Here is a 14,896-nt window from a genome sequence, read left to right on the forward strand (position 1 = left end):
GGATGCTTCAAACGGTCTCTGTCTAAGCGTTCTGGCAGCGCGTCTAGACAGACTGTCCTGAGTAGAAAGCCGCTGCAGACGCCTTTGTTCACCAGCTTTTCACTGGCATTTCCAAAACTGAGGAGTTTCTCCAAACTGATGCTCAGGGAGTTACTCAGCTCCTAAACCAGGACGCCCTGACGGTGAGCACAGAGGAGCAGGTTTATGATGCTACCGTCAGGTGGCTGGAATCGCCCGCCTTTTGTGGTCCATGTCCTTGTTACAGTCATATTTCCTCTCATCTCACAGAATGTCTTAAGGAAAACTTTCCCAGCTGAACCACTCATTCAAGACAGCCCTGAGTGCCTTACGATGGTGATGAGTGGAATGCAGTATCCATCTACTGTCTCCTGAGGATCAGAAAGAACTGGCAGATGGAACAAGGCCGCGAAGACCACAGTCTTGTAGATATTTTAACCCAAAGTTGGAAAAAGGTGCATATGCTACTCGATCCTGAAGTGAGAATGTAACTTCAGAAATCTCACTTGATGCGTGTTTTGCTCTTTAAAATGACCTGTGTTGATAACGATTTTGTATATTCAACCACGCGTTTTTGGGCTTCAAGTAGAACAGTTTAAAGAATTGAAGAATTAACCCCGGATTTTCCAAAAGGCCTCATTCAATAAAGTATCTGTTATTTCCTGAAGCCAGCATTAATAGAATTCCATCACAATATTTGTTAAGTATTTATATTAAGTGTGCCCACTGCTCCCTTATCTTTGTTATAAAACTTTGTCTTGGAAATATTTGCCATTTAATTTTTTCATATTAATTATTTCTAATACAATAATTGCAGAAACAGATTTCATTCAAAATCATTTACTTGCCTTATCCAAAGTGAACATTAGTTTATAGGCACATGTAAGTAGACTACTTATTAAACAGGATTATATAGTAATTATTTTTAAATTCCTGCCCTTGGTATTGTGCAGAAGTGTTGGAATGATATTAGCTGTTGTTCAATGAGACCCACCCATAGGTGCCCTATACCTGCCAGGAATGGTGGCTTTTCCTTGCTATTATTAAATCGATCTCCTTCAGAGAACATTTTCAGTAGTAACATGTAATTATCCAGATTGGAGCCAATATTTTGAGCTAATAAACTTATATACTATTATCGCTATATACTCCTTGCATTTCAGTGATGACAGGAGAAAAATGTGTATTAATTACTGGTTGAAAAGTGATAGAAAAGAAAATCTTGAGCTTTTTTCTGAGTATTGTCAGGAAATGACCTCTTGGCTCTCTATTTTAAAGGTAAATCATACCATTCTGAGGAGGCCAGGGAAGAGCGAAGAACTTTTAAGCTATGAAAAGAGGACAATTGAGAAAGTTTTAGAACAACCATAAGGGAGGGGTGAGCACATTTAATATAAGTATTTAATTTATATTGTGATGGAATTCTAATAAAGCTGGCTTCAGGGAATAACAGGTCTTTTAGAAAATCCAGGGTTAATTCTTCAGTTATTTAAAGTGTTCTACTTGAAGACCAAAAATGTGTGGTTAAATATACAAAATCGTTATCAACACAGGTCATTTTAAAGAGCAAAACACACATCAAGTGAGTATTCTGAAGTTACATACTCACTTCAGGATCGAGTAGCATATCCCCCTTGAGTTTCAAATAGTCACTGAGAAATGTAATTAAAAAATAACAAGTCTTCTTTTTTTTCACAATCTTTGAGAAGACTATTTTATGATCCTGAGGGAAGGAGGTGGTGCGGGCAGTATGTTGGGCAGAAATTGTATTAACCGTTGTGCATTTCAAGAAAGGTTCAGCATTGCCATTGGGTGTTCTAATTGGAAAATCCTCCTCTAGAGATGATAGACTATTTCTTGTGCTCCTCATTTTAGGTGGGGTTCCTCTTTGGGCTTGTTATCTCTGCATAACATAGTCGATGGGTTCCGTGGTCCTTTGTGCTCACTGTAGTTTGACAAAATGGCAGGCCATTCTTAGGCCTGGCACTCTCGATAAATTTTTATATAGAAAACCTAGTGTTTTGAGGTTTTTTCCCCCTCTTACCATACGTATATATGTTTGGGTTATATTTCTTCTAATTATTATATTGAGGTGGGTATTTCTCAACCTACTGACAGTCACATGTGAGACAACTTCCAGTTCGGTTTCAGACCAATGCCCCTATCCTTTTGTGGGAATTTTATTACATACCCTGAAGTCTTTAAAGGGTCCTGTGTACATTTTCTATTTACTATACATTTTATAGTGAATGTTGGAATTTGAGTCTGAACATGGCAAAGGCAATTTTCTTTTTTGTATTATTCAAACTAGAACCAACAACTCTGTTTTTTCAATAGAATGTGAACACATGGTCTCTTAATAAACACTTTCATAACTAATAGTGTGATAGACAACATTTTCACCTGTTGAAATTTACTATGTGTTTCATTTTGCATAAGCATGAATATAAATGTAAGACAGGTGTTACAGTACTCAAGAAAAGAAATTAAAATAATGAAGTCATTTTTATGAATGTCACAGAAAGCATGTACTCCCTTTGTTTGGTGCTCTTAGCTCAGAAACTGTTCACAGAGGTTACTGCTTCTCAGCTGAGATTAGATGGATGATAGGATAGAGATAAAAAAACCCTTGCTTACAGTTAAACCTTGTGCATGTCAATTAAAAGCTTTTGTAAACTGTGTTTCTCTATATATTTGTAAGTGATGGTGTAGCAATCCCTGGTGACACAAAGTTCAAGATCATGGATGCTATTTGCAAAGTGAGAAGTTACCACCCTTCAGCTGTCCTTTGCACAATTAAACTGACAATCTGTGTCCACAAAGATTACAGTTTAGAGAGCCCTATGGGGGCAGTTCCAGTCTCTATTAAATTGTCACCTTTAGTCAAAATGGATGATACATATACAAAACAACAGGTCATTCTTAAATATGATGCAGCCTGGATTCTCCCCAAAAGATATTAACTACGTTTCTTCCTGGTGCTCCTAATTGAATTGCTAGTCCTAATCTACTGTTTTACATAATGGCAAATTTAGTCTTTATGATACCACTTAGGTTTCATAAATAATTTGCATTTTTCTCTTTTAAACTTGGTGGCTTTTCCTTAGGCTTCAGGCTTCAGGTATTATGTTCACTAGATTTTGAAATTAATTAATTGCTATTTATGTTTTCTTTATTCACTGCTACACCTGACTTACTCTCTGTTAGAATGTGATCATCTCTTAAGTCTCCTCACTAAATAGAAAACAACAACAACATTTTATTGGGGACTCTTACACTTCTTGTATCCTTACATCAATTGTATAAAGAACATTTGTACATATGTCGCCATCATTATTTCCTAGACATTTCTTTATTTTAAATCAGTTTATTGGGGGCTCGTACAACTCTTATCACAATCCAGGCATCCATCCATTGTAGTCTTCTCACTCTTAGTTTGCAGATTTCAATGTGCTCTGCAGATAACTATTTCCCCCGGTCTCCTCTTCTCTGAAGAAGGATGCTCTCATCCAGCACTCTGTTTCCAGAACCATGTGTCCTGTACACTTCTATTGGACAAACTACAACAATTTGGTACAGAATACTGATTCATGGAGAGATTGAAAATAATACTCAGTTCAGTTTTCAATGTAAAATAAAATTTTAAAACCTTCAATAAGACTAATGTGTTAAATTTCATGTAAGGCAACACAGAAATTCAGTCTACAAATGAGCTGGTGTACCCAGATAAATGAAAATTTATCTTAGTATTTACTGTTTCCTTGAAGTAGGAACATTTTTCACATTGTTCTCTGAACTAAGTTTTGTGGGGATTTATGCTAATCTGGCAAGAGTTAGATCATAGTAATGCTTGCTATATGTCATTTGTTTTGTTTTGTTTTCTCCTCGGAGGAGCAGATTCTTCCCATGCTAAATTGTAACCCACGACTGTTGTGCTGGGAATCTACATGGTGATGAAGTGGGAGAACAGGGAGTTTTCTGTGTGTTCTTCTGATTGAGCCTGAACCTTTTATAGCACAGGGTTAGCAAGGCTCTGACCTTCATGCCTGTGGTGGAGTTTATATTTTGGCCTGTCCATGTTCCTTTCCTTCATTGCAGTATCGCCTTTCTTTATCTTTGAACTTTTAATACCTGTTCACTCTACCCTCACACTTAGGTCTCATGGGATGGCTATGGGGTGTGTCGTTGATAGGGGAACTATCTTACCTCCAGCTATGAACTGACCTTCCCCTGGTGAGAAAACTTTTCAGTTGATGAAAGTCTTCCCCTCCAGTGTCTGAAACACAGGACTTATTTTGAATGTTCACTTGAAAATCTGGAGGGATTTAATAGTCAAAGCCAAAAAATTTGGGGCTCCACTAATGACCGGCCCCAATAGCTTCGCACTGTCACAGTAAACAATACTCGGTCTCTAGAACTTTATCAAATTTTAATTTATGTTGCTTTTTTCTGTTTTGTTTTTTCAAATACATGGATTCAATAGCGTCCGATTCAGGTAAGCAGATCACAGCTGTGTCCCTCTGAATAGACCTCTTCTAGATTTTGGATGGAAATTTGATATGGCAATACACTTCAGTTCTCTGACGGTGCATGCAAGGGCTCCCAGCATCAGTGCACCCATGGCTCTTGTTGCAGAATAAGGAGCAGATGCCTGACTCAGAAGAGGAGGAGACAGTCGAAGAGGGACAGAGCAGATGTCCAGAGTGGAAATGGAGTGGCAGGGGTCCAGAGAGGGCCTAGAGCTTGTACATGGGCAGAGGGTGTGGTCATCTCCACATGAGTAGACATTATAGAGGGATGAGCGGACAGATGGTATAGGGTGTTTCATTGCTCAGCATAGGGAAACTGATCTACATTTGATCGACCCTTATACTTTGTCCCTAGGTCTTCGAGCTGAAACCTGAGAAGCCAGTGCCCTGGCCTTGAAATGAAGAGCATCCAGTGGTTAATGAGTTTCCACAAGCCCTAAGCACTTGAATTGTTTTAGGACCACTCAGGCAAGGCAGGATTTTTCTTTTCAGAAAATAGGTACTGTACACTAGAAAAATTTTTAGTTTGTCAGATATGTCCTACTTTATTTGGGGAATACTGTCAGACTTATGGTGATAAAGTAATATTTCCTTATATTTTAAAGATTTTCTTGCTTGGGTTTTTATGTTTTTTTGAAAACTTTACATACTTTTATATTATTCAATTGGTTGTTTGTCAGTTTTCCTTATGTTACATTTTGTTGGCTGGTTTTTTGTGAGGAAATGAAATAAGCAAACTTTACACCTATTAAAATAATATTTAAACAAGTAAGAAAATATAAGTTCATGGAAGATCTAGCTGGCTCTTTATGAAAACACACTCAATACATAAACAGTAATAGTGAGGATGATATAGTAAAATGAGTAAGACTCCCCTCACAACCCACCCCAGTGAGTCAGTGAAACATCACTATACCTCGTCACAGACACAAAAGAATGTTCCCCTTGACTGGTAGTATTAGTCCATGAGGATCTGATTTTGTCAGATCTCATCTGTGAAGTCAATGAAATTATAAGGATAGTGTATAAGTGGATACATTTGTCCCAGTCATGACCAGCTGTCAAACCACATCGTGAGATACACCCACCACTAGCCATCAGGATTCCAGACCACATTTGAGATGAGCACCTGGGCTATCCTGCTGTGTGGCTCTGACCGATTCTCCGGGTTTCCTGGTATTTGTACCTGACGTAGACCAGAAACACATTCATGAATGTGAATTATATGTGCATACAAGGGCCCTATGGAGTTGAAAGCTGAAGCCATCTCCCCTGATACAGCAGTGCGCAAGGACATTGCCATGTAGCCTGCACCTGAACCACTGACACCAAAGTGCACTCATCAAGCAGTGACTGTGGAGCTTCATTTTTCCTATCGGCAGTCGTCCTGGGTAAGATACGACATGAATGAGGCTGGAGAGAAGACTGCAGCTCCAGAGTCCTCACCTGCTGGTGTACTTCCTCCCAGGTGTGCGTGCCTAGATGCACTTAGTAAAGTCTGGGGCCGAGGTGCAGAAGGCGGGAGCGTAGGTGAAGGTGTCCTGCAGGACTTCCAGATACACCTTCACCTGCTGCAATATGAATCGGGTGTGACAAGCACCAGGAAAGGCCTTCAGTGGATGGGCTGGATCAACACCCACACTGGGAAGTCATCGTAGGTCCAGGGCTTCACACAGGGCTATGTCTTCTCCTTGGATGCCTCAGTCAGCACAGCACATCTACAGATTAGCAGCCTGAAGTCCAAGGCCACTGCCACCTCTTATGGTGTGAGACGCACGCTGTGAAAACTCACATGCTGAGAGTGTCAGAACACCTGAAGGGATGGCAGCTGTGCTTCTATCCGCTGTTTATTTACAGAGCATGCACCTAGAGATGAGAAACAAAGAAAGTGATTTCCCTGTGAAATTAAATCAGCCCCTTAGGGGAGGAGGACACAAAATACCTTGGTGTGGACACTTTCCACCTCTATGTCAGCCCTTCACTGCAGTACTACACACCATTCAGACTCCATGAAGTGTCAATTCACCGTCTCCAGAGACGAGGGCAAGAACACAGTTTACCTGCAAATGGAAGACAAGGTTGTCTATTACTCTGTCGGGGTTTTCAAATAAAAGTTTTAAATATAACCAGCCCGATTTTAAAATTAATTATTTTTAAATGATACATTTGAGAAATGAATCCATTACCCAGAACTATTCAAAAGGAGGAGAAGGGGACGCTGTTTGCCAGAGAGGAGCCGGAGCTGGCCTTGCTGCTTGTGGGACTCCGAGGAGCAGGGTCAGGAGGAAGGTGCACACATCCGCCCAGGAGGACCTGCCTCTGTTTGCCAGACCTGGACACTAGGCGGCCACCTCCTTAATGTATGGTAAAAAAGACTCTGCAGATACAGGTGTGTATGGTGGAGACACATGCGCATGCACACACGCACACACAGCGCCCCCAAACACGCATGCACCATGCACAGCCCAGACGGGCAGCATAAGGCAGTGTTTTCAAATAAAATTATGAAATACAGATAAAGGTCGATTTTTTGAAACAATGATAAAATTAGAAAAAAGAAAATGGAACCTAACCCATTACTTCCCAAAAGTTTGCCAGAGAGGAAGAGGGATAGTTGTTGGACCCACCTGTAGGCTAGCTGAGGGCCGACCTGGGGTCAGATCCCCGGGCACCAAGGTGCATGATGAACACATCGGAGCATCTCCCACAGGCTGCCAGCATGGGATTACTGGTCAACCTCCCACGGGCGGTGAGAAAAATGACAAAGTAACGTTCTCCTTCAGTCTGTGGCGTGTCTGCTGATTGATTGCAGTCCTGACTCAGTGCTGTATGGCACAGAGTGCGTGGTCTTCTCCCTTTTCCCTCTTCTGAAAACAGTGGCCGCAGTCTATGTTAGAACTCCTCTTTCCGGGTTGTGCGTTTGAAATGCGTATACGGGGGTGAAGTATGGTTCACGGACTGTAGGCAGACTTCCTACCCCTTTGTCTGGGACTTGGTCTCACAGAATTGTTTAATTGATGTAGATTAAATCATTTCTGATGTACCGACTGGCTCAACCACTTCGTCTCGGGCTTTATATGCCCCTCCGCTAATTCCTCCCATCATTGGGCATCTGTCTCTGCTGCCCCTTGTCCACGGGATCTCACTTCTGGCCAAGCCAATTTATCTCCATTCATCCACTCAGGGATTTTCTTCTCGCAGTTTGTCCATTGTATTAATTCACATCAACTACATACCCCTGGTCATCACAGGCAGATTTTCAACTCACCTGGTTCTTTCCAATTTAAGTTTGTTGGTTTGTTTTACTAAGTAGTTGTGAGAATTGATACAAGAATATGGAGAGAGGAAAAAATGAAAACCTGAAGCCAGGGGCTTAAGTGGAGAGCAAATGTTTTGAGAATGATGAGGGCAATGAATGTACAGATGTGCTTTACACAATTTTTGTCTGTATGGATTGTGGTAAGAGTTGTATGAGCTCCTAAAAAACAATCATATTATGAAAAATTTTAAAAGAATATGAAGAGGCGGTACACCTTTTATTTATTTCAAGGTGCACCCACAGAATACACCACCTTTCCTGCCCTGTGTCGACTTTCCTCTGGTATATATGTGTCCTCTTCTGTCCAGGGCACCTACAGGTTCTCCACAAGTCCACTGCTTGGCTTCACTTCCAACCATCGCTTTTGAGAAGGATATCCTTCTCTAGAGATGTCCAGAGAATCATGTTCCCTCAACAGTGGTTTATGACTGCTGAGGATGTGATTGCATATTTCTGTGCCAGACACACCCAGAGGGAAAGGCAGGGGATCACAATCACAACCCCCCATGCAGGGGAGGGCTTGGCTTCAGGTGCTGCTCAACACCCAAGGATAACAGGGCCTCTCAAGAGAGAAAATGCAGAGGAGCCTGTGAAGGAGTTGTTAGCTACCTATTTCCTCCGGCTGCGTGTACCTGTTCTTGTGTGTATTTATGTATGTGGGTTTGTGTGCATTAATCACTTCTGTGTTGGAAGAAGTACAGTCAGAATGATCCTTAGAGGCAAAGATGGCAAGACTGCATCTCACATATTTTGGACATGTTGTCAGGAGATACCGGTTCCTGGAGAGCATGTGATATTAATGATAGTGCTTTCTTTGAAAATTTGTGGTTACTTAGCTGAAAATGTTTCTCACTATTAAAATTTGAAAACAAACCTTACATTAATCGTGTTGAATGGTTGTTTCCATAGATAATATTATGTTTATGTTTTCTATCTTTTCTTAGTAAATATCATAAACTACAGGAATTGTTTGGAGTATATTGTACCAATTTTGCACAGTTTAGAGAAATTGTATGTAGGTCAATTAATTCTATAGCCAGGTTTCCATTCCTGCAATTAATTTGTCTCATTTTAGCCTTTGTACAATGCTATTTTTTGTGTTTTCAAATTCTATGATTTGCATTTTAGCATACATTAAGAAGGGTTTGTTCTTTCATTTTCAAGATTTCAGGCAGGAATGTGGGGCTTTCTCAGAATGAAAGTTCCCAGGCTGCAATCATCTGCTTGATAACCCTGTGTTCAATCTTTATTTTTGTTCATGATCCCAACTGGCAATAGACACATGTCATGCACAACAGCTCATGGGTAAGTCACAGCTACCCTAGCTACGTGTGTACACGTGTGTGCCACACACAGTTGAACCCCCGGCGTCCTCATCCGTGTTTGACCACTCTACACACTCTCTCCCAATGTGGATTCCAGGCAAGGTCGGCTAGGTCTTCATTTGCTAACAGTATGAAACAAAGTGAAAGTAGAACGGTCTCACCACAACATATGTGCTAACACCAAAACACCAGATGATATGGATGAGCACCATCCAGGAGACCCCATGAGTATCTCCACTGATGTGCCATTTGTTGGCTTGTGAACAAACAAGAGCATGTAAACAAGGATAGAAGCAATAACTTAACCACTACTTTGCTGTCACTGAAGTGTGTGTGATGGTGGTGTTGATAGTACCCTCAAGACCAGTGTTACAGAGTATTACAGAGTATGGCCATGGAATCCACAAACACTAATGATACCCACTGCCAAGACCTCAGACATATTATCAGCAACATGCCACCTGTTGTGCATGTTATTCTAGGTGACCTGTTTCTAGGTGACAGTAGGCTTGAAGCCAAATCCGTTTTTGATATCAGGAACATTTTCAATCACTTCTTGGAATGCACAGGGAGTAGCAAAGAGAGGTCCTGAAGGTCAGCTGATCATGTGATATCACAGAAGAAAATCCCAAACTGGTAATATGAGAGTAGAAGATGTTGGGACACAGCTGACTATGTACAAAATTCAGTTTCCTTTCATTAACACCACTTTGCCTTTTTAGGGACAACAGTAGCGTTCATTTCCTCTATGCAGCCTCTTTCTGGACTTAACTGGTGATATGTGCTCATACCATGGAAGTACCCAGGCAGGGTTGACATTCTCTGTTTTGTTCACAAGTCCACAGCGGAGATGTGGAGTTCTCTGAGCCTGTCCTGGAAAGGCTCTGACTGTGCCTTCACTAATTACCTTCCCATTTCCTCCTATTTCCATCGTTTTTCTTGCCCAACCTGCCTTCTATACATCGTTCTGGGACAAACACTGCCCGTATGCTCGCTTGTGGTCCAGAGAGACACAAGCAGAGTAACCCTGAGCATCAAGTCTAAGGAATCCATGATGGACGGTACATATATGTCTAGCGGGAGAGAAAAATGTAAATGCAGTTCCTCCTCTTCTGACATGAAAAGCACTTAATGCTCTGTGTATGCAGGTCCTGGAGGAGCATCTCTGTCCTGTGCTCTTTCTCACTGTCCACATCATGGCGACAGCTCTGATCCGGTTTCTCTTCTTATCACTGTCAAAGGTAATATCCCTCCTACATCAGATCTGCTCTAACTGCTGCTTCTTGAATTGAGCTTAACCTCTGTTCTCCGCATGCAGGTGCCCTGTGTGCAGTTCATCTCGTAGAGTCTGCGGGAGATGTGACAGAGCCTGGGACTTCTCTGTGCCTCCTGCAAAGCCTCTGGATTTGCCTTCTCTGATGATGCCAGGAATTGAGTTTGTCACGCACCAGGGTTTGAGCTGGAGTGGGTGGCACTAGTGAGTAAACCAAGTGGGAGTAAACAGTGGTACTCTTCATTAATTCAAGGAAGATTCACAATTTCCAGGGACACCCCCACAAGCACAGCTCTCTAAATATGACAGACTTGATGTATTATTGTACAAGGGACACTGTGGAAGTCATAGTGAGCCCAGACACAACCTTCCCTGCAGGAAAAGGGTGGACCTGCAGCTGGTGCTCAGCTTGGATGTAGTAAAGGAACCCTAATGGGACAAATGCTGAGGAAGCCCAAGCTTTCCTTTTTATCTCACTGTGTAGTGTTCACACTCAGAAAAGAAAAAGTCTTAGACAAGGACATCAGTGCTGTTCTTGTACATTAGTGCTCAGACAAGAACATTAATGCTGTCCTTTGTAACTCCTGGTTATTCTCAGGCAAAAATTTTTTTTAACATTTTTTTTATTTTAACAATTTATTGGGGCTCATACAATTCTTTCCACAGTTCATACATATACATACATCAATTATATAAAGCACATCTGTACAGTCTTTGCCCTAATCATTTTTTTCTCTTTTCTTCTTTTACATTTTATTAGGGACTCATACAACTCTTACCACAATCCATACATATACATACATCAGTTGTATAAAGCACATCCATACATTCCCTGCCCCAATCATTCTCAAGGCATTTGATCTCCACTTAAGCCCCTTGCATCAGGTCCTCTTTTTTTTCCCCCTCCCTCCCCATTCCCCCCTCCCTCATATGCCCTTGGTAATTTATACATCGTTGTGTTGTCATATCTTGCCCTATCCGGAGTCTCCCTTCCCCCCTTCTCTGCTGTCCCTCTCCCAGGGAGAGGTCACATGTGGATCCTTGTAATCAGTTCCCCCCTTCCAACCCACTCACCCTCCCCTCTCCCAGCATCGTCCCTCACACCCTTGGTCCTGAAGGTATCATCCACCCTGGATTCCCTGTACCTCCAACCCTCATATGCACCAGTGTACAGCCTCTGTCCTATCCAGCCCTGCAAGGTAGAATTCGGATCATGGTAGTTGGGGGGAGGAAGCATCCAGGATCCGGGGGAAAGCTGTGTTCTTCATCGATACTACCTCACACCCTAATTAACCCATCTCCTCTCCTAAACCCCTCTATGAGGGGATCTCCATTGGTCGACACTTGGGCCTTGGGGCTCCACTCTGCACTTCCCCCTTCATTTAATACGATATATATATATACATATATATATGTATATATATATACATATATATACATAATAGGGGCTCATATAACTCATCAATCCATATATACACCAATTGTGTAAGGCACATCTGTACATTCTTTTCCCTCATCATTTTCAAAGTATAGTATTTGCTCTCCACTTAAGACCTTTGCATCAGGTCCTCTTTTTTTCCCCTCCCTCCCCGCTCCTCCATCCCTCATGAGCCCTTGATAGTTTATAAGTCATTATTTTGTCATATCTTCTCAGGCAAAAAAAATTTGTCATCGAACAGTGATTCAGTTCATTATTTAAACCTTAATTTTTAACTATTTTTCTAGCAATAATTTAAGATAAAATGTTGATGAAGAACACAGCTTTCCCCCAGATCCTGGATGCTTCCTCCCCCCAACAACCATGATCCAAATTCTACCTTACAGGACTGGATAGGGCAGAGGTTGTACACGGTAGCCTATGGGAGCTGGAGGCACAGGGAATCCAGGGTGCCTTCAGGACCAGGGGTGTGGGGGGTGGGGAGACTGGGACAGTGGAGGGTGAGTGGGTTGGAAAGGGGGAACAGATTACAGGGATCCACGTGTGACCTCCTCCCTGGGAGATGGATGGCAGAGAAGGTGGGGAAGGGAGATTCCAGATAGGGCAAGATATGACAAAATAACAATCTGTAGATTGTTGGGGGCTCGTGGGGGAGGAGGGAGCGGGGAGGGAGGGAAAGGAAAGGGGAGGGCCTGATAGGGAGGGCTTGAGTAGAGGGCAAATGTTTTGAAAGTGGTTGGGGCGGGGAGTGTGGGGATGTGCTTTATACAATTGATGTATGTATATCTGTGGATTGTGATGGGAGTTGTATGAGCCCCTAATAAAATGTAAAAAAAACCCATAACACAAAACATATACATAAATATTTGTGACCTTGGATTAGGGAATGTTTTCTTGTGTGTGTGTGTGTGTTTCTGTTTTTCATGATGATTTTTATTTTTTAAAACATTTTGTTGGGGACTCGTACAACTCTTATCAAAATCCATACTTACATCGTTTGTGTGGGGCACATCTGTGCTTTCTTTGCCCTCATCATTTTTGGGGCATTTGCTCTCCGCTTGAGCCCTTTGCATCAGGTCCTCTTTTCTCCCTCTCCCTCCCACCCTCCCCACCCCCCCGTGAGACCTTGAAAATTTGTAAATTATTATTTTGTCATAGCAGGAAATGGTTTAAGCATTTTAAGCATTTATGACATCTTAAGCATAAGCAACCCCTCAAAATGCACTTAAGTTGAACTTCATCAAATCAAAATCCATTATAATCGGAAAGACAAAATCAAGAATTTGGAAAAGGCAACCTACATCAGTAAGTATTCGTTAGTGAGATATCTATTGATGTAGTTTTCAGAATATATAAAGAAGTGTTACCAGTCAACAACTAAAAGGCAAACCATTACAAATTGGTCAAGACATTGGGCCTCCACTCATGTACTCCCTCAATGCAAGAATACTTTCTTCTATTAAATCGGCATTCTATGATGCTCACCCTCCCGAGTCAACTGCTGAAGACAAAGTGGGTAAATAAGAAATGTGGTGAAGAAAGCTGATGGTGCCCGACTATCAAAAGATATAGCATCTGGGGTCTTGAAGGCTGGAAGGTAAACAAGCGGCCATCTAACTCAGAAGCAACAAAGCCCACATGAAGGGAACACACCAAACTGTGTGATCATGAGGTGCCAAAGGGATCAGATGTCAGGCATCATCAGAACAAAAAATTGTATCATAGTGACTGAGGGGGGAGTGTGGAACAGAGACCCAAATCCCATTTGTTGGCCACTGGACATCACCTTTTTTTCCCCACCTAGTTATTAAAATATTTATTTTTGATATCAATATATCCAATCAAATATATGTCTATTCACAGTATTTACTTGAATAGCCCAATAGCATTGTTACATATTTCAGGTTGCATTAATAATCTACCTCTACCTATAGTGTTTCTTCACCACTGATTTGAGCTCTCTGCCTAATTTATAATTCTCTGTGTACTTCAGATTAATTCTTGTTAGTCAGTAAGACTCATAAAGAAAAGTCTCCAGAAAAGCATCATGTGATGGGCAAATATTCTTCATCAATTAGACAAATTGTTGTTGAGCTTGATAATGATTTTATGGAATAGTTTTGGTTCGTGTTTAAAAGATTATTTCTGGACATTAAATTCAACAATGAATATCAGAAAAAATGTTTACCCATAAAGTGTATGGAGCATAACACACTATAGATTGCATTGAGAAGAATGGCAAGCACTGGACATTTCATTGTTACCATTCAGAACCTGTAGATGGATTAAGAGGCAATTGTGAGAACAAAACAAAGGAACACTGCATAGTTTAAAGCCATGAAAGGTGTGCATCAGTGTTATATCCTCTCCCCAGACTTACTCAGTCTATATGCTGAGCAAATTATCAGAGACGCCTGACTGCATTTAAAACAGAGCGTCATATTTGGAGATAGGTTTATTAACAATCTCTGCTATACAGGTGACACAATTTAACTTGCTGAAAGTAAGGAGGATTTGAAGTACTTGCTAACGAAGAGCAAGGATTGCAGCCTTCTGTGTGGATTACAACCCATAGAGAAGCTCAAAATCCACACAACTGCACCAGTAGGTAACATCGTGATAAATGGAGCCACGAAAGGGTTTTGTCAAGGATTCTTTTTTTGCCTCGAACCACAGTCAGTGCTCGTGGAAGCAGCCTTCAAGAGAGCACACGATGGGATGAATTCCATTGGCTAAGTCTGCTACACAAGATTTCTTTACAGGTGGAATAGCATGATGTTGTAAGGTCGCTCTCTCTAGGACTAGATTTCAGCCTCGGTCCTTGGCTCCACGCGAGAAAGATTTCACGCCGAAACCGGGCTCGTGATCCAAGTGAATTTAATGAGAGTTAAAAGAAACTTCAGGTTTTACGCGGCACCCATAGGATTCCTTTGACCATGCGGCCTGGCAGAGACTGCCCCAGGTTACACAAGGATCTCTCTCCTCCCACAAAGA

Source organism: Tenrec ecaudatus, chromosome 9 (assembly GCF_050624435.1).
Source record: "Tenrec ecaudatus isolate mTenEca1 chromosome 9, mTenEca1.hap1, whole genome shotgun sequence".
NCBI lineage: Eukaryota > Metazoa > Chordata > Mammalia > Afrosoricida > Tenrecidae > Tenrec > Tenrec ecaudatus.